A 22,155-nucleotide genomic window follows, 5' to 3' on the forward strand; every position below is an offset into this window, starting at 1 on the left:
TCGTCATCATGGTGGGGGGCATGGCAAACAGATCCAGTTCCGTCTTGGAACAGGCGCAAGACTCTCGGTGCATCATTTTTTCTGTGTTTCAATAATCGAAAACGTCTAAGTCTCGAACGGTTCTTCTTTTCTTGGCCTTTCTCGCTTGAAGTCTGGTGAAAGGGTGTTTTCTTCGTCGTCTCTTTCTGCCTTGTCCTTGCTGAATGCCTGACTCGGTAGCGTGCAGGGCATTTATAGGTGTGTCTCGTCGGCCTAAAATGTCTTTGCCCGTTTGCAGCAAGACATTTTTGCCTGCCCTCATGAAGGCTTCTTTAGGGTTTTGTTTGTCGATGATGACATTTTGGAGAAATTCTTTGCCTTGCGTCAGTGCCGCATCTTTCAAGGCGTGCAATCCGCGTGTCACCATCGGTTTCAACACCGGGACCACCGAACGAAAGGCCGATTTTAACATATCTCCTAAACCGTGTCCTCGCTGTCGTGCAACCCCTCGGTACACTGGATACATGACTTACTTACGAGTCGTGAGAGAACCGTTTTCGAAAATGGAGTTTCACCGTGACTTTTCCTTTGGTGAATGGAATATTTTGTCCCAAATCTCCTTTTATAGTAATGTTGACCGTGTCCAAATACGACTTGCTGACGGGTAAATAATGAGGATGTACAAATTCGCGGTGGACGTGGTAAGTGTTTCCACCTTCCTCGTCAGTGTTCGTGGTAGAATCCACTTTGAAAGGAATGACACGCAGTAATGGCACAGAGGTGTGTCCCACCACGTTGTACTCCACCACATCGGAGTACACGAACATTAAATTCAGTCCTTGGTTCAGTTCTACCGGTTTTCCAAAAGCTCTGTAAAAATCCATATTACTGTTGATCTTGGGGCTCCAATTGTTTGTGACCATTGTTAAATGTCCACCCAAAATTTCAAACAAACTACCATTGAACCTGAAGGACAATGTGTCCGTATCTGGAAATTTCATCAGTAAGCGACGAGCCACTTTATGGTACTCCAGGGTGACACTTTTTTTGGCTCTGTTCAGGGCTTTGCCAAAGGCGAACTCGAACCTGTCCGCAATAGTGTCCACCAAATGTTGACCACTAAAATAAAACCCTGCTGGAATTTTCACGGTGTAGATACTGAAGGCTGGTTTGCTGGCTGGTCTTGTGATCCCTAAAAACCCGATGTCAGTCATGGCTTCTTGTAATTGTTGGTTCAGGATTTCGACCTCAAAAAAGTTTTGTTTTTCGGTGATGTTTTGGATTTGTGTAGGGTGAATCATTTCTACTAAAGCCACTTCCCAATGGGCTTCGTGATCTAAGGGGATGGCTTGAGGTAATTTGGCCGTGTAACAGCACAATGTGTTATTGGGAAACACCTCCATGGAACTGTCACTGGGTAAGGTCAAGTAAAATTGGTTTTGGTGACTCATAATTCCAGAGTTCTGTGGCTGTCCGAGGGGATATTACTGGACGTCAGAGGTGTGTCTCCGCCCAAAATGGGGTTCTGGTTGTGGTTGTTGTTGGAGTGGTGACTGGCACTGGCACTGGACACAACGTTCCCGTTCGAGGAGAATTTCAGGGAGGGATTGGGAAGCAGGTAACCGATGCAACTGCTCAATAAAATGGTCCACAATTGTTTGTCTCCTTGTTGCAAACTCAAATTGGCGATGGCTGCCCCGATGACACAATACACCACGAAGATTTGGCAGAAAAAGACGATTTGCGTTTTAGGCACACGTTCTCCACACCACACCCACAAGGGTTGTTTTTGTAAATCTTGCACAGAAGAACTAGGTGAAGGAGGATTGGTCGACGTAGCTGCGTCTGATGTGTGAAAGGGCATGATGGTCACTTCTTTTTATAGTCGATGACTTGCGAAGCGTCGATCCAAGAATCGAAACTGGGTGGATATCCTTTCCAACGTACTTTGACTTCTTTGACACGTCGTTTGCCCACTTTACGGGTTCTGCGTTCGAGAATGCTTTCGATGTCGTACACGTCGTCTTCTTTTTTGGTGACACGTTGTAACTCGGGCAAATAAAACGTTCCTTTGAGTACTTCTCCGTTCATGTCTTCCAATTTATAGACGGCAGGATGACGGCCATGTACTCGTCCAGTGACGCGAAACAGTTCGGTCGTCCAGTTAGGTAAGTAACCTTTGTCGAAAGTGCGTTTGGTTTTGCCAATGCGCACCCAATCTCCTACGGTCAACTCTCCACTTTTCTTGGGGACAGCCCTCGTCGGGGACGTACCGAACAGACGCTCAAACACCAGCACTTCGTTGTCGGGAGTCACGTCTTGCGGGGCACGTCCGATGCTTCGATGGTAAGATTGGTTGTACGCTTGCACCAGATGCGGTAAGATGTCGATGTACTTCAGAGTGTGGTGATGCGTAAAATATTTCCACATGCGTTCTTTCAAAGTGCGTTGAAAACGTTCCACGATGCTGGCTTTGGTTTCGGGATTCTCGGTGGTAAAAAAATGAATGTCACGTTTCTTTAATTCTTTTTGGAAAGCTTGGTTCAGAAATTCGGTGCCTTTGTCCGTTTGCCATCGAAGAGGGTGACGACCGCTTTGTTTCAACACCCGTTGCAGGGCTCGCACTAACTCGCTGCTCGATTTGGAAGTCAAAGGCACGACCCAGGCAAATTTGGAAAAGACGTCGATGACACAAAACAAATATTTGTAACCACGATTGTAGCTGGCCAAATGAGAGACATCGGCTAAATCGGCTTGCCATTGATGATCGATGCCTTCCACTCGGGTGCGACTTCTGGCAAACTTGCGTCGAATGGGTTTGTGTAAAGTGTAGGTAGCTTGTTCTTGTAACCATCGTTGCACTTGAGGTAAACGGAGACTTTTCAGTCGCGTTTTGGCAGCACGATACAATTTTTGAACTCCTGCGTAACCTGCAGGATGCGAGGGATCGTAGTAAATGCTGGCTAAGACTTTTTCCATTTTTTTGTGTTGATTGGTGTCTTAATAAGGCACCCACTCTTGGAAGAGGCTACTCTTTTTCTCTTGGGGTATTTTCTTGGATTGCAAGGCTTTGCGTGTGCGACCGGCAATAGGTGTTGAAGAGGAGGAGGATGTCTGAGCAGGGGATATCGGTTCTTGTTTCACTTCTGTCTTCACTTTCTTTTTCTCTTGTGATGAAGAAGGGGTGGCCATCATCTTTTTAATCCATCCAATTCTGGAGGTAGGTGGTGTTGTTAACTTGCGTACTTTTTCTGGTGGAGTTTGAAACCCTTCTTCTTCTTCTTTTCCTTTTTCTGTCTTGGTCACGGGTAGTGGTGGAACTGGTACTGGTACTGGTACTGGTGATGGTGCTGGACTTTTCATCAAGGTCTTAAAATCTTTCAGAGTGGGTAAAGCTGTTTCGTCTAAAGCTTTCTGGTGAAAGAGTTGCAGTCTTTGCAAGAGTTGACCGTACTTTTGCGATTTTTCTGTTTCGGACAAATCTTGGCGATCCATCAAGGATTGCAATTCGTGCTGTAACTGGGACATCTCGCTCAAATTGGGATTGGGAGGTAAATGCGGGGTGCGTTGTTCTTGCCACCGATGGTATTCCATCCATCGTTTGTAAGGCACTAAAGCTAGTTTTCATCCTTCAATGGGTTGTCAGGGGTCGATTCTGAGATCTTGGGACTTCCGAGGGCCTTTTTATCTTGCTCCCACCAGTCCTCCCAACATGGTTCCCAAGACTCCTTTCAGTATGGGGCCTAACAAGAGAGGTAAAATGCCTCCACGTTGGACCAACATCTTCTTTTTTTGACGAATGGGAATTTTCTTTCGAACCATTTGGCGAAGAACGTGACGATGTTTTCCTAAGCATTGTTTCTGGTGTTTGGACAAAGGGATCGTGCCTTTCAAAACGTTCAAACAACATTCGCACACGGTATCGATGACCTCTTTGGAGGCCGTTTGAATGAGTTTTTTTCGTAGGGGTGAAGAAGCTTTGGACAGGACAGATAACATGTCCCCATGTTTAGCTAAACGTGGTGGCAGTCCTTTCCTTTTCTTTCCTTGGGGTTTTCTGGAGGGTGACATTTTTGCTTGTGGGTTCCGGGACATTCACCGAACAGACACTAACGTCGATGACTTAACGCACACCCTTTTATCTTTTTTTTTGGGACTATCGCTTTGTCATAAAGGTGACAATGTTTTTCCCAAAATCGCCAAGGAATCCTCCCCTTTGTTGACGCCTCTTTTTCTTGGAACGACTGTGTCTTTTCTTAGGGTAATGTCGATGCTTGGCTAAGCGCTTTGTCGGATGACGCGTCTGCCTTTGTCTCTTTCTTTTGTGGCTTCTTGGAGGTGACATCTTTTTTACAAGTTCACTGATACCCCGACTTGGTCACAGGCTCTTTTTATACTGGAACGCGTCGCCACTGATTGTCTTTACGTTTTATCAGTTTGAGGACAGGCATGACACGTCGTGCAGGGGTACGCAACGGACTAAATCGAGCCAGTTCTTGCTTGGACAAATCCAGTAAACTTTGTAACATGCCCGATCTTTCTTGGACTTTGATTTTGGGAGAAGGTACTTTGTGAGCAGCAGCCACTGCCACTAAATTGGAGGGTCCTGCCACTGGGGAAGTTCTTTTGGGGGTCATCAACGGAGATGTTCTTGGTGTGATCAACGTCTCCAAGTACTCTTCAGTTCTGGGTGTCATCAACGGAGAAGTGGATGAACGTGAGGATGCCGGAGACGCAGTCACTGCCGTGGCAGGTCGTGGTTTGCGAGTGTAAGGTTGCGTCCTGGCCGAAGTGCCTCTCTTGCGACTAGTTTTCTTCTGTGGACTTTTCTTTTTCTGGGGACTTTTTCTCTGTTTCTTTTTCTGGGGGCTTCTTTTCTTTTTCCGGGGTGGTGGTGTCTGGTAAGAGGAGGGTCCTGCCACTGGAGAAGTTATTCTTCTTGGGGACCTGGTCTTTTTCTTTTTCTTCTTGGGGCTTCGTTGGACTTTTGTCTTGGGGATAACTTTGGGGGCATTAGGATCCCATCTTAAGAGTGAGCGAATGATGACCCCTCCTAGAGTACCGCTCCCTCCAGGTTTCAAAATGATTTGTTTTTTGGTTTGAGTGTCGATGCGGGGATCGGCCAGTTGGACCAAAGCGACTTTGTTTCGATCAAAAAAGCGTTTGGTTTGATGAGGAATCTGAATGATTCCTTGGAGTAATTGACGTGCCGTCACCGTGAACCATCGTAAGACTTCTTTGAGACTAGCTTCTAAGACACGGGCTCGTGTTTGTGGATCTTTTTCTCGACTGATGCCATACAAGGCACGAATCAATTTGACGGGAAGATGCGACTGAAGGGACGTCATGTTCACAATGTGTGAGACAGACGAAAAAGGGTCTGAGGTTTTTATAGATTTTTTGATGGGGAGTGAAATGTAGTCGAGGACGGAGACGTGTACAGGACAGGCCCTCCGTCTTGGCACCAGTGGTGAAACAAGTGGGTACGAAATCGCAAATCCTCGGGGGTCGTAGGTTTCAAATCGACGAGTAAATAGGCGTGTGGCGTTTGAGTGGCATCGTCGTACGCCTGAGTCAGCCAAGGCGTTCCTAACTGTTTGGCTAAGACTTGCACTTGCGATTTATCTCGAGGGCTTTTAAACAAGACCACGTAATGCGCATTGAGACTGATGGTGCGATGGGCTTTACTTTGTTGAAACAAATTTTGGGTGATGTAAATGACACTGGCATTACGGTGATGCCCTTTGCGCGTGAACCACAATTTAATTTCTTCTTCGTCTTCTCCTAACATGTCGTCGAAAATGACCAAATGGGTTTGACGGGAGTCAGAGACGATGCCGTCGTCTTCTTTAGGAATGCCTTCCACAAACACGATGGAATCGCCTTGACTTTCTCGCAAGAGGCTGTACGCCGATTGCCACTCTTTGTAACACCACACGATCCGTTGAGGTGGCCGATCGATCAAATGATGTTTATGTTCGATCAAACGTTTGACGAATTCGGTTTTGCCTGAACCGCTAGGTCCAGCAATGAGCATGTTAAAGGGATGGCGAAGATACAAAGCCTCCCAACTGGCACGATCTAAGTGTTCGTCGATGACTTTGACAGTAGAGGAAGAGGGAGCAGAGACAGCAGAGGTAGCCATGGTGTGAGAGATGTCACTTGTGACACGAAAACAAACAAGACAAGAGTTTATATACTTTTTCAGATCACGTTTATTGAATGTTTTTTTTCAAACATGAATACGAAAGACAAAAATACATAAAAGCCAAAGGCTTAAGTACAAGGATAAAAGGCACATGATAACGATGAACGTGGAATAAACACAAGTGTCTGTACAACAATCACATCTTTTGGGTAATGTTCTAACCAGTTCAACAGCGGGTAAGGTCACACAAGTGTCCTCCCGAAAGGGTCTTTCAGGTCTGTCCACGACAGTCCTGTCCTGGGTGACGGGTTCTTCTGGCACCGTCACTAACACGGGTTGAAAAGTAACTTTTTTCCTTGAACAACTCTCGTGCATACTGGGCCACTTCTTGGGTCCAAGCCTCAAAATCCCATTCTTTCCAGGCACGGACATCTGTCCAATGGGGATGTAAGTCACAAGCTACACAAACATCGTCATACACGTCTTGGGTAGCTAAAAGTTGACGAATCTTTTTTTCCCGTAGAGGTCGAGAAGTATCCAGATGAAAACGCAAGGCTTTGAGCAAAAGGAGTTTTTCGTGACCATTTAAGGCCATGGAGGTGGTAAGTACTGATCGTAAAGAGTCCACAAAGAATCGGCTGGTAAACGAAATCCCAAAAAACAAGTCACTAAGACACACACCACTTGTCGTCCCAAATTGAATGGATACAGTTCTTGTAATAATCGATGGTAATGATCCACGGTTTGAATATGGTCATTGAGTTCCTTCCACGGAATCTGTTGGATGACATGTGACATAAGTCGTGGCATGGCAGCCTGTTTTTATAGTCTCTTTGTTTCGGAAACAATACACGTACTTTCTAGCCAGAGATCTTCGTTCTCCAGTAGGGAATCTAAATCTTGCATACTGTAACCGAAACTTCAGAGTTCGTTTAGAAGTTTCCTCTTCCTCTAAGTAGATTCCACGTAAAATATGTTGATAATCCTTTAACTTGTCTTCCTCAATGTATTGCTGTAGGTGAATCTCGAAGTAACCAAAATAATGAACATTTCGATCATTCACTAACTCAAAGTGTTGAACAAGGTCTGACCACTGAAACAATTTCTGACGAATCAGTTCTCTTATACCATTCAGGTACCAGTGGTTAAAGATCTGGTGACGTAACGGATGCAATTGTTCTTTACGTTTGACTTGTATTTTCACCAGCTCTCGGTAAATGCGTTCTCTCAACTCCACAGGCAAAGCACGAATGTTCTCTAGCAAAGTATCCATGAATAGGTCATACTAAATCCTCTTTGGTCTGACACAAGAAATGTACTCTTTGCACAAACATGGTTTCACTTCAGTGTCAAATTTAAATCGTTGAGTCACTAATCTACACATTACAATTCGTTCAGAAGTTTCCTCTTTCACTAAGTTGACATTGTGTTCAAGATGTTGGTAATTCGTTAACTCTTCCTCTGGAATTCGATGCAGTACGTTTACAATGATGTAGGTAGAATCGTCCATACCAAACCAATCCTTTTTAAAACTAGAGGATCGTTGATCAATGTCTGTCCGATGGAACACTTTCAATTGAATCAATCCTTGTATAGCCTTCAGGTACCAGTGGTTCAAACACCGGTGACGTAACGGATGCAATTGTTCTTTACGTTTCACTTGTATTTTGACCAGCTCTCGGTAAATGCGTTCTCTCAACTCCACAGGCAAAGCACGAATGTTCTCTTGTAAAGTATCCATGAACAGATCATTATGGTAAGAAGTTACTTCAATGTCTCGGTCCCACTAAAGGTAAGTAATGACAATTCGGTGACCATCGAGCATGTTCTACGTAGGCCGAATCTTGCGGTTCCCAGTGGTGAAGTGTCACATCGCAACTGAAGCACCTGACTTTATCTCCTTCGCCCAAGTAGAAAAATCCGGCTCTGGCTAATTCTTCGGGGGTCGGTCCTCCCAGATACTTTGGCCATTTTCCTTTGAACGATTGAAGACGATTTTCAAAGTCGCAGTATTCCGACAAACGCACAGGAAACGAATATTCGTTTTTCACAGGTTCGTTTCGATGAGGGTTGAGTGACATGGGTAGGAGTTTGCTCAAGGCTGGATGACATCCGTAGGGGGGTAGACGTGAAGGTGAACATTCCCCTTTAAAACGAAACCCAGTAAAATGTCCAAGAGGACGAGCAGCATCGCTTTCGCATCCCACAGGTTTGACACGCACAGCATCACTTTCCATGATAGGGGTAGGGGCACTAAAGTTCCCATGATGCTTTACGGCATCGCTCAGGTCACAAGGTACAGCATCGGTCCCATCGCAAGGCTCACAATCGCACTCGTCTGCAAACTCCGTTACGCAATTACAATGGTAACCACATGGACAATCGCAGTTTCCTTCCGGACATTTTCCGTCGCAATGCATGGGTCTTATCCATCCAATATTAGTCACACTAGAGGAAGATACAACTTTTTTACAATCCCCAAACTGGAACGATGTCTCTTTCAAAGTATTCATCTTGTTTGCTCGGTCTTGGTAGTCCCAATGAACTATCGATCTTGTCTAGGGTTCCTTTTTATATACAGACCAATACCGACGTGACCGTACGGTAACGTAAAGTGATTGGGAAGTCGCACTCGCTTCTGGTACACGATTTGATAGACTTTTTCCAAGGGTCGACTGACGATGTGGTGAGTGGGTAAACGTACAATCTTGTTCGGTTGATAGGTGGTCACTTTAAAGTTTCCATCCTCTTCCGATTGCAAGGCTTCTTTCAATACCCCAAAGTTGACCACTCGACTGGTACGATAATTCAGAGTCAGTCCTTTCACTTTGCACGTCGTGTGCACTTCTCCTTGTTTGTCCCGGTATTCGTAGCCGTAATTTTTGGGACCGCCACTGACGAAACTTAGAATCTTGTCGTCGGGATGCTCGTCTGTCCAGGCTCCTAAACGGTCTCCTTCGATGTCAGGGTGATGTTGAATCGGGTGATGGATGTAAATGCAACTGTCCGTGTCAAAGTACAGGACGCGTTCTTCTAACAGTTCTAAAGCTTCGTACAATTTTAAGCGAGCATGGGCTGTCACGTAAGCCGCAATGATGACATTTCCAAAGGGGTCGTCTTGTACAAAGTCCAGATCTTCTTCGTAATTGACTAAGATCAAATCCTCGCGAACGACGTCCACGTGTTTCATGAATTTGGTTTTGTCGTGAATCATCTGAAAGTAGCGGGAAGGTTCTGTCAAATATTCCGTCTTGGGTAAACACGGGCGTTGTGCCATTTTACCCCACAAGCAATTTAACATCACTTTGGCAAACGATCGCCTGCCTTCGTTTTTCTCGATGTGGTCTAAAGTGATGCCTTCTTGTTCGTAGTATTTCTCTTTGAATTGTATTTGGTCTTCGGGAGTGTGACACCAGGAAGGATAGCCACTGGCTTCTTGCTTCAGTTTCAAAAAGGCATCCACGTAGTCTGCGAAAATGCCTTTCTGAGTCGGGTCACCCTTGTGGTATTGTTGTGTCTTGGGAAAGTGGCAAATTTCGTACACTTCTAACAGTTGGTATCCCATGTCCATAGCTTTGAACAATTCTACGCTGACCCAGGTTCCCGTCAAGGCCCGTTCTTCCTGGCTGTGATGACAAGGCTGGTCTTGGTTGCACGTTTCGGCACAAGTACGGCACAAGGGAAACATCAGTTTGCCTTGACAATGGTGAGGTAAGACGGGATGGTATAGGTTCGTGGGAGGCAAAACTTTACACTTGATCAAGCCTTCGTATTGTCGAATGTTGACCAGGTCGATGTGTTCCGTGAACAATTGCGGGTGCCCTACAGGAAAGCGACAATATTTGCACACGTAGGGATACAGCGAACACACGTCCAAGTATTTGATTTCTTCTCCGTTCTCTTCGTCGGCTTGGTACAGCAAACAGGTGGCATTGGTCCTTCCTCCGTACAAACTATCCCTCGGGTTCAGCGGGTCCATGAACTGGTAACTTTCCACGAGGCGTTTAAACTCGGGATCGGTTTTCATACGGTGATCGTACTCGTGTTCCCACATTTCCACCACTTGGTATCCTTGCTGTTCTACCTTTAGGCGTCGCTGACAAGTGTCCTGGTACAAGTCTTCCATGGTTCGTTGCAAAAACTGATTTTTAGTGCCACGGTCAGGATAACAAACGGGACATCCGTGAAATAAGCAACCGTTAAACTCGTACACGATCTTGGGGTTTTCTAAGTCCCAGCCATCGACCGAATACGTTCCGATGGTCTTTTCACCCCCTCCGTTGCGGGCATGCTGAATCCACTTGTCTTCCTTGTCGCACAAGTAATGTAACCAACGTAGGGCTTTGACCGAGTATTGACGCTTGACATAGTGGGTCGTTTGAGGACTGATGACAGCCACGGTGTTTTCAAGCATGAATCGTTGGCGGTACACTAAGGAACACGCTTTGGCAATGGTGCAAGCTTCTTTCAAAGGATCGACCCCTCCGTGTTCCATGAACAGTTCTCGAAATTTTCCACAGCAACGCCGTAAAATGTCCACGTCGGAACGACAATACTTTAGCATTTCTTCCTGAAAGTCGAAGGGGTCAGAGGCATGAGCCTGGTACCAAGCGTAGAAAGCTTCTCGTTGTTCGGTACGCATGTTGTCGGGGTCGTAATAGTGAGCCTCAGGTAAATGGGGTAGAACGGCGTGTTGATTGGCTTCCGTATTGAAAAAGTGTGGAAAGTACCCTTTAGCCATTTCTGTCATTCCAAACGTTTTAGGCATTCGACTCAAAGGCATGGCCAAATAGCTCATCGAATCTTTAAACTGTACTTGTCCCACTTGCATGAAAATGATTTTGGCTCCGTTCAAAGTCACTTTAGGACGTTCGGTGCCATGTTCCGTATAGTATCTGAGAAGAAACTGTCCATCGTATCCGGAGAAATTGTGAGCCATCACCGTGGCATGACGATGACAATCTCCGTAAAGTCCGATGTCCTCTTGGCTCCACGTCTTGTCGATGGGGTCTAAGACCCATTGGGCAAAATCGGCTAACGTGTTTGGCCCCCGAAAGATTTTTTCACGCCCTCCAGGAATCTTGCTGCAGTGAGGGCAATGACTGAAGATAGGTTCTTGAATGCACTTCTCGCACGCTCGATGAGCCACGCAGAAATTAGGAATGTGAATGCCAGTCTCTTGCATGCATTCGAAATCGAAAAAGATGAAATTGCCTTTCTTCTTGTGACCGTCCTCTTTCTCTGGTGGGGGTTGGTATTTTTGCACGTAACATTGGTGTTCCAAGTCCACGATGTGGTGACAAATGTGACATTTCTTTTTTCCTGAACATACGTGTGCCTTGGTACTATTGGTACGTATGCCTTGTCCACACGTAGGGCACAATCTCAGGAGTTGACAAGCACATTTCTGCTGTGAACCTTGCGTTTTCAGATGTTGTTGGTAACAGGTAGGGCTGACAAACGTGCGCAGACAAGTGGAACAAGGCACTGGTTCTTCGCTCAGACAGGGTGAAGAGGCCAAACATCCTGAGCATTTCGATCCACAATGCTTGTGTTGCTCTCGATTATTATAACCATGGTCACATTTCTCACAGTAATAACCGTATCCCAGGAATCCGGTGATACTGGTAATGGTATCGAAATGGTCATCGTGATGATAAACATGAATGTATTTTACGTCCTTAAAATCTTGCCCTCGAAACAACAGAGACCCGCGCACTTCTTGAGGGTGCACTTTCAAAGTGTATCGTGGAGCTAGGGCATCTTGCAATTTTTGCATCTCAGGAATGCCACAGGGTGTGTCTTTGGACATGCCAGCTTTTCGTAACAGGAGTTCTGCTTCACTTCGTTGTTTGGCTCGGTCCGATTGTCGAATGTTCTCCCAGTCTCTTTTCCATTCTACCGTGTCGTTCTTGTTGGCATAGGTTCGTCCCACCACGATGGCACGGGCTAAACACATCTGGTCATGAGGATTGTGAATTTGGACAAGGCTACGCTTAATGCTGCGAAGGTCGTTCACCAATAACATCTTTTTGCGTCCGGTCCCTTGAGGAGGAGAGACGTGGGTCATGTCCAATGTGGCTTTTCCATCGGTGATGTCAAACTGGTCATTAGATTGTTGCACGTGTTGAATCTTGTCCATGACTTTGGAAGCGGTCAATTCTGCAGGGGTGCTAAACTCGATCCAAACAGGGGATTTCAAACCGTCGTGTTGTATGGAAAGTCTCAAGCGATCGTCTTCTTTGGGTTGACATTGTCGCTTGAGTGCAGTGAGCAGAGAATCCCACACTCCGGTGATGAACCCTTCTGCTTTCTCTAACGGTACTTCGGACTTGAAATCTTTAAACTTCACCGTGTATTTGTAAGCCGTGGTTCTAAATTTTCTAGAGGAGCGCTTTTCCGTCTCTCGAATGGAATAGTACTTTTCAGGGTTGACAAAGGGTGGTGGACTTGGTTTAGAGGGTTCGGATTCTGGTTCACTCATGTCCTCTTCAAAATCACTGGCATGAATTTGTGCCAAGATTTCAGCCCTGGTACGAGGCGATAGATCACGTTTCTGCCTCTTACTTTCTTCTTCTTTCTTCTCGAATGAATGGGATCGTTTCATCTTGAAAGCAAAAAGTCAAATGACTCAAGTTCAAACACCATGAACTACTTTATAGTCATAGCAGACCAGCGTATATAAAAGGGTGTGTGTCTTGTCCTTTCACTATTCATTTCACTCTCAAGCCGAGCACAACGATGGAAGAGACTAACCAGATGGAACGTTTCGTCAGAGCTTTGCGAGGGGTCATTAGAAAATTCTCTTCAGACCAGCCTACGGACTACTCTCCTTCCTTTCGAGATAAAAGTCAAGATACTTGCTATATCTGTCAGAAGAAAGGGCATTGGTCTTCAGAGTGTCCAGACCGTCAAAAAACAGGAGCTAAAAAAGACAAAAGTAAAGATACCTGTTATTATTGTAAAGAAAAAGGACATTGGTCTCCAGATTGCCCAAAAAAGAAACAAGAGGAGTCAGAAGAAAAGAAGGATTCTTCAGAAGAAGAGAGGGATTCTTCTGAGGAAGAAAGAAGACAGGTGAAGAAAAAGAAACAGGAGAAAAAAAGAAGGGAAGAAAGCGAGGAGGAAGAAGAGGAAAAGAGTGTGACGGTGAAGAAATTCAAAAAACAGAGAGACTAAACAAGGAGAAAAGAAGAAATCAATGAACTTTTTATTAAAGTGTTGTGTTGTGAATTGTGAATTGGATTGTAAAAAATGGAGAAAAGAATAAATGAATGATATAAGGTAAGAGTCTTTGAGTTTTGATTTTAAAATAAGAAGCTACACTCACGCACTCATACACAGACACGTACTATAAGGGTAAAATGGGTGGGGTTTATTTTTGAGTTATTGGCAAATTGAAATTGTATTTCTTTTCGAGAAATGTGGGTGGCCCTGAAAAGGGCCTTTTTTCTTTATGGTGCAGGGGTGAGTTTAAGCAATCAATTTTAACTGCCTTAAGCCTTTGCCACGGCCAAGGCCTACTTCTGGACTGCGTAATGATGATAATGATTGGGTTGAAATCACTAAGGGTGGTACGGTAGGCTTAGTCACAGGGTTGACGTGTTTAGCTCGGGAAGGTCGTATTCTCTTCGGTCGTGATAAAGAAGTCTGATACATTTGTTTCAGACTTCTTAACTCCGCTAAAATGTCCAACAGTACCGTGACCGTTTGATTTTCACCCTCTTGTTTCTTTGCTGCTACTTCTTCTTGCTGTTGTTTTTGTCTTACCTCTTCTTCTTGTTGCTGTTGCTGTAAGAGAAAAGCCTGTTCCGCTTCCTTTTGTCGTTGTATAAATTTCTCCAATTCTTCTTTCTGTCTCTGTCTAAAATTCTCCACTTGCGGTAATGAAGAAGGTAACGAAGGTTCCGGAACAAATTCTTGCGAGGAGAGAAAATCGACAAAATCCCAATTCACCTCTTCTGAAAGTAAGTCCGGGTTCCCTTGGGCGGTCTCCCCTGCTGGTGCACCCCATTGGATCGTTTTCTGAGTTTCCGTCATGTTGAATCACTGTCGCATAGATTGACTGCACACAAGCGCTAGCGAATCTATATAGACTACGTGACGTCACAGACTGCTCTCTTCGGATTGGATGCGGGCTGACTGAATTCTGTAACGCGTGTTCGGATTGGTGAATGAACTCAATCCGTTTCAATCCTTTCTGTCCCTATAAATAAGCGCAGTTCACTGCATTGATTCACCTATTGTAGGAGCCTCAACATGTGGACCGACGTTGAATCTTCAACCCTTGTGTCAACAATGATGTTCAGGACGGACATGCTCATGTATGTCCGATCCAAGTGGACCGTTGTCCACAGGACCAGTAGCAGCCTGTGGATAAGAAGAGTCTATATAGAGAGACAAGGTTGCCTCAAGAGGACTCTGATGTATGGCCCTGCTGTAAGACGAAGTTTGAGGACAAGAAGATGTCGCAAATGCCCTTTATGTTAAGGGTATATTAACATAAACCAAAGGCCCTTTTCAGGGCCAGCCATATTTCTCGAAAAGAGATAGTCATTGAATTGCCTACCCCTTTTTTTATTTTATTTTTTATTTTATTTTTTTATTTTTTAAAAAAAATAGAGACCCTCCCTGTTTCAATTTTACATAGACCCTATACAGTCCCAAGGGTTTATGTCCATGTTAAATTTACATAGACCCTATATTGTCCCAGGGTTTTTGGCCATGTTAATTCCCATAGACCCTATATGTTCCCACGATTTTTCTCCATGTTAAATTTACATAGACCCTATATTGTCCCAGGGTTTTTGGCCATGTTAATTCCCATAGACCCTATATGTTCCCACGATTTTTCTCCATGTTAAATTTACATAGACCCTATATGTTCCCAAGGGGGTCGGTAATGATAAATCCCATAGACCCTATAAGATCCCCATATACTACTTTCAGCCAATGTGGGTATGTGAGAAAGCTTGCGAGTAGCTTCTCGTGGGTCTGTGGTTCTTCCCGGGTTCTTCCTCCCCCATTAATACTGGCCGCCATACATAGCCTTTTATGTGCTGAAAAATGGCACTAAAGCCCACGGCAACAACAACAACACAGAGTTATATGAAATAATTTTCTTTGTCTGTTAGGACGATACTGATTATCGTGAGCTAACGATAATCGCATGTTTATATCTGATTTTGTAATGTTTACAAAATCTATTAAGTTAGGGATTGCTGTGAGCTAGAATTTTGTGAATTTTATGCAATAGTTATCAAGCACGTGGTAGCGTAGATAAAGAGATACGGTAATGTTGAATATATTGCTCACGTGTTAATTTATGGCCGGTCGCTGTGAAGCGAGGGTGATGTTCTATTGGATTAAGTCAGAATTTTCGCAATGTGGATAGCTAGTATGCTTCTCAGTAACACAAATGAGGGAATTTATGTATGTGTAGAAAGTGGTACATATAGAGATTTAGGGATAATTTTGTCCTTTAAGGAACAGCTTTCTGGGGAGAGACGGGACAGTCTGAAGACGGAAGTCCGAAAAAAGAAGTGATGAGTTCAGAATAAAGGAAGGTGTGAAGCGTTGAGAATAGGAAGGCTGGAGGAAATAGGAAGATGGTACACGGTCAAGGGAGGAAGGTGTTGCAATCAGTCGTGGACATTGCACTCTTTTCACCACTTGTTATTGTGATGAAATAAATCCAAATCAGACACTGATATTAAATTCTGTTGACATAACTTAAGTTGAATTGGAATTGCCGCTATTAATTTCTTTTAATTAAATTTGTTATTTTTCTTGTCTGAGGGGGCTCGTATTGCATTATTTCTTCCCAGCAGTCTTGCTCAATTTTCTTTTGAAATTCTATTTTTCCACTCCCACCGGGCTATAATATCGAGGAAGCTCATCCTCTAGATAATGCTAGCCAAATCCAAATAACCATCCCTCTTACTAAGAGGGTGATGTTACACCTTTGCTTTGTTGTGATGAAGTGCAAAATTCATAAATGATTATGTGTTGACTGAAATTTGAAGTAAGTAAAATGTTGTTTATAAATGTGTTAACAAATGTTTTTGTTAAAAGATAAAGTTGATCATTTGGAGCTTTTCCTGTCAAACTCTTAAATTTCAGAGGTAGGTATAATTTCTTGAAATTTGTCTAACTTTTCAATTTTGGAGGTAAGTAGTTCTTGCATGTAGCCCGTGGCTCTGAAATACCGAAAAGGAGGTGATCGGTATTTACAAGTTTGTCTAGTCTGAAGTGGTGTAATTAGAGTAAAGTGAACTTGTTCTTATTTGGACAGAAACTATTACTACAGGTAAAACTGGGTACTAAAGTCACTACACATCCGTATTGTGGGTGCGGTCGACCATTGAACGAGTTTGCTGTTCAAAAAGTAAGGTATGTTTATGACTGATTAATATGTTTACTTACTGCGAAAATTCTCCCATAAATTGAAAAACCAGACAAAATATGTGGACGTAGTCATAATCACAGAGTTATCTATTTGTGGTAAATGTCTATCTGCGCAAATTAAAAAATAATTTTGCTTATGTCAGTTTTGACTTCAGTTTTATTTACCTCATGCTCTCTGGCTTTAAGTATATCAGCAATGCTTTCTATTGTGCCTCATGACAAACGATCCGACCCTCACTTCCTTGGGGACAGACGCATACACACACACACACACACACACACACACACACACACACACACACACACATGGTTGATTAGAAGTTGTCATTGTTCAAAATTATCAGGAAGACATAAAATACATCCAATGGGTAGATACTGAAATTAGCCATTAGACGGATCGCTGTTTGTCTTGTTCAGATAGATTTGATTGGTGTGACCAAGTTGGCATCGACATGTGCTGGTATGTATGACTTTGTTGATAAAGGTATTTCGAGTAATATTGTAAACTGGGGAAACACTGCTGAATAAAATGTGAGACATTTCTAAAAATAAAACTGATCAATTTTCAATGTGTATTTTTCTTTAAGTCTTTTATGTTAATTAATATTTATTCTAAAGATCTTCCGTGCAAAGAATTATAGCATCTATATTGATCAACTCCTGCAATTAAGATGGCGAATGTTAAGCGTTTCATTCTATCTGTGAACAATACGACCGAATTGTTTCACTTCTGCCCTACTGGTACTTTACCAAAACACAATACAATGGTATTACTTCAGTTCTACCTACAGCCATTTCACCAATGCGCAATACGACAGGATTACTTAGTTCTGCCTTGCTTTAATTTAACCAATGCGCATTTATGACACGAGTAGTTTAGTTCTGCCCTACTGATACCTGGTTAATGTATAGTTCTAACAAGACTACTTCCATTCTACCTTACCCGCAAGCGACCATTACTACTTTAGCTCTACCTAGCCGGTACTTGACCAATGCACAATACAACATAATTACTTCAAATCTACCTTACTGGTACTTGATCAGTGTGCAGTATGTGTGTGTGTGATTAGGATTATTAACGTAGCTTTAACAGTTTTTCGGTCATATCACTACGATATCTGCAGTGTGGCAGTTTATAGTGATGTCTAGCACTGGGGCATCATGCTGCAGAGACGTAGCATGATGTCCCACCCAGTCACATTATCCTGACACCAGCCCAACCAGTCCTAACACTAACCTCTTAATGCTGAGTGCCTAGTGAGGCAGCTGTTAATACCATTTTTGTAAGTATTTGGCATGACTCGGCCGGGGTTCAAACCCACTACCTCCTGCTTCCAAGGTGGATGCTCTAACCACTAGGCCACCAGAGTGGTGTGTGCAGTATGATACAATCGCTTAATCACACTTTAACTGTACCTTACCAATGTGCAATATGACGTGATTACTTCAGTTCTACATTACCGGTTCTTGGTCAGTGTGGACTGCTTCAGTTTTGCTTACCGTTACTTGCTCAATGTGCAATACGATATAACTTATTAAGTTTTGCCTTATAAGACCTTGTATAATGTGCATTACGACAGCACAGCTTCATTTCTGCCCTACTGGTATTTGAGCAGTGTAGCAGTTCTTTTGGAATGCTTCAGTTCTAACTTAACGGTACTTGACAGTTATGTCTTACTGGTACTTGACAGATCTACTTCACAAGTATTTGGCTGATAAGCAAGTCTTTTGGATTGCTTCAGTTCCACCATATCAATACTTGACAGTTCTGTCCTACCAATAACTGGCCAATGTGCAAGTCTTTTTGGATTGTTTCAGTTCCACCTTATCAGTACTTGGCAGTTCTAACCTACCGATAACTGGCCAATGTGCAAGTCTTTTGGATTGCTTCACTTCCACCTTATCGGTACTTGACAGTTCTGTCCTCCCGATAACTGGCCAATGTGCAAATCTTTTGGACTGCTTCAGTTCCACCTTATCGGTACTTGACAGATCTGTCTTACCGGTAACTGGCCAATGTGCAAGTCTTTTGGATTCACAGAGTTCGGGCTCTCTTGTCTATACATTGTATGGTCATTTTAGAATTGAAAAGAAAGTAAATGACTTAAACTATATCATTAACATTCTTGGAAGGTGGAAACAGAGACAACTTTATGCTTTATGAAATTGCTTCAGTGTCTCATATGGCCTTAGTCTGGCTTTGTCTCTGTTAACCCAGCTATATTTGGGGAGTCATTTTGGAGTGAAAGAACCTTCATCTCCAACAACAGGTTAAAGAACCTTCCACCCCAACACAGCTCTCCAAATATCGATATAAGGTTAGAAAAGTCAAGCAGAAACTCGAACTAATTTCCTTGTTACAAGTATTTGTTGCAGTTAAAATATGTACCGGTATATATAAAAAATTACACCAATATTCACAGCAACAAATTCATGATATAGAAGTTCGTTGAGTTACCCTATTTGTGTTGTGATCACAAATCAAACAATATGAATCAGCCAGTTCCGGACAGGTTGCTGGCACTACAAATTCGATTCACTTTATTAAAATGCAACTATTTTCAGACAAAGCAACATAATCTATGCCGATTCTGTTAAATTATTTTGAGCCCAACATATGATATAATCTTGGTGAGACCTGTCTGATTTTTTTGTTGCTATTTTGATACTTAAATAAATGTCTGCAAGGAAGTACAACGATCTGATACATAGCGAATTATACTTCTGATTTTAATGATTGTTATGTTTTTCCTTATAAACATCATAGCATCATAATACGTTTTTAATCTGAATACCTCTCTCTCTCCAAACTGTACTCTTTTATCCATTTGTTCGAGGAGATGTTTGTTGCCTGTCCTTCGAGTTCAAAGATGACTATGACGTCACTAACCGGTGTGGTTTCTTTAAGTATGTGGGTGCCTCATTTATACCAGTAAGTGCTTTGAACTGTCTGTGTCAACCTAGACAGTAGATGCCACTTGGGGTTGCTTGACCAATATAGGACGTACTGCAGTTCCGAGGTTTACGCTGCTTGCGCTTCTGTTCTTCATCTGAACTTCTCCTCAGCTCAAAATCTGAAGCTCCAGTAAGGATGAGACTGTGCCAGGTGGAGCACTTTTACATGAGATCTTCTCAAGACAGAGTCAATGTAGAAATGCTTCAAGGATGACTTGAGGGAATCTTTGAAGCATTTTTGTTGTTGTTTTCTTCTGACCAATGGAGAAAGCTTGTCCTCCTATAGTTCACCATCGAAAATCTTCCTTGATAGTCGCTCTTCTGACATCCTGATAACGTGACATTCCCATCACATCTCTGATTTCATCAGCAGAGTGTGAATGCTTGGAATGCTTGCCAGTGTGAGAACCCATGAGTCTGAGAAACTGTCCTGCCATCTTATCCTCATTAGTTTCCTCAGGCAGACATCATGGAAATGGTTTATACATACAGCAGGTCGGCAACACAATGGCTTTGTAGACCTTCAGTTATTTCTGCACTGATGGCTTTGTGCTTCCACAAATTTGCGTGTAATCTTCCAAAGCCACACTTGCTTAATCAATCCTGGCATTGATTTCATCATCGATGTAAATTGCACATGACTGTGCTGTCAAGATAGGGGAACTTGTCCACAGCAAGAAGGGTTTGGTCATTTCCTGTAATGGTAGGTTCTTCGTAGGGCTTTCAGGGTGCAGATTCGTGCATCACTTCTTTCTTGTGAGACCGAAATTATCAAAAGCTGAAGAGATATGATCCATACTCTGTTGCATGTCAAGATAAGATTTGGCATTCAGGGAACAGTCATCAGCAAACAGGAGATCATGAACAGCCACTTCCTGTGACTTTGTCATTGCATGTAGTCTTTTTGGATTGACCAGCTTGCCATCTATTTAGTCTGTGATATCAGTCTCAGTAACATGTCACAGAAGGCATCAGTAAGCAAAGCAGAAAACACTACACTGAAGAAGGTTGGGGCAAACACACAGCCCTGCTGTTCAGATGGCTCACCTATCCATGAACAAGCATGCCATCATGGAATAGCCAAACCACCACAATGAATTTCTCCGGCAACAAAATTTTTCAATGATCTTCCAGTGGCCTCCAGTGTAGTATTTACTAATGACTAATACACCAAATTTGACAAAATACTGAACATGTATTGAACTTTTCATGGCACATGTATGAAAGTGGCAGTGATAAACTGACCACTCTAAAATGACCAGTAAAACACTTTGTGATGTGTGACTGAAACTGCCCTTGAATAAAGTAAACCAACTGGGCGTCTGTTTCAAGGACTAAATTATCATTATCTAATTACTGAAAATATTAGCATAAATGTCATGTTAACTTATAAAGGTGTCAAAAGACACGAGTTTAACTTAAAATGCTAATATTTAAAAATTCAATATGAAAGAATGGTTGTTTGTTTAATGACAACACATGAAACACTTTAAAATGCAGAGCCCATGGGAGCAAAATGCCACAAAAGCAGTCTATTTAGGGCTGATATGGGCAGGATTTGTACTTGTGATCTTTACTGGAGTCCAGCACTCCAAACACTTATGTATGTATGTGTGTGTGTGTGATTTGGATTTTTAACACAGCTTTAACAATTTTTCAGTCATATCGCTAAGATGTCTGCAGTGTAACAGTTTATAGTGATGTCTAGCACTGGGGAATCATGATGCAAACATGTAGCATGATGTCCCACCCAGTCATATTATCCTGACACCAGGCTGACCAGTCCTAACACTAACCTCTTAATGCTGAGCACCAAGCGTGGCAACTGTTATTACCATTTTTGTAAGTCTTTGGTATGACTCGACTGGGGATCGAAGCCACGACCTCCAGCATCCAAGACGGATGCTCTAACCACTAGGACACAATAATGTCCCAGAACCTTCATCACATCCATGAAGGAATTTAATATCACACACATAATAGCATTTAAGAAAGTCCCAGAACAATTATTATATCCATATTGGTAAAAAAACAAAAAGTCACTGAAAATTTGATCAGACCCAAGTCTAAATATCAAAGACACAAATATGATATTAATTTAATCCAATTCTGACTGACACATAAAGAACAAAGAATTAACAATGATAAACTTTGCAGTAGGGGGTGAAGATTGTGTGGATAGCTGTGCTGGCTTCTTAAATGTGAGTGAGAGGTTCATTTCATAATATCTGAACTGAGAAATATCCTAGGCAAACGAATATTGTTTTGGTTTCCATTATTTAAAATAATATCTTAGGCTAAATGCATTAAACTTATGTTCTGAAACAAGCTTCTTATCTGGATGCTTTACACTGCAATATTGATAATCAATTTGAAATTAAGCAGTGGAAAAAAATTATGAGCTGTGCATACTTAAGTTTACAAGTTTTCTGAAAGTGGGACCTGGTGATCACAGTGCCTTGTGTCAGTTAGGTTGGCCTATTCCCTGATCAGGCATACAATAAGTCAGGGGTGGGCAAACTCTCATGCGGCCTGCCAAGGGTTTTCATGCGGCCTAGGAACAAGTCATCATTCACACTGACTCTGTTTTTCAAATAAATGTGCTTCTTTGGAAGTTTACGTTGAAGTTTTCAAATATTAACAACATATTAACAACTGAAAATTAA

Source organism: Sinohyriopsis cumingii, chromosome 6 (assembly GCF_028554795.1).
Source record: "Sinohyriopsis cumingii isolate HCF-2022 chromosome 6, ASM2855479v2, whole genome shotgun sequence".
Taxonomy (NCBI): Eukaryota; Metazoa; Mollusca; class Bivalvia; order Unionida; family Unionidae; genus Sinohyriopsis; species Sinohyriopsis cumingii.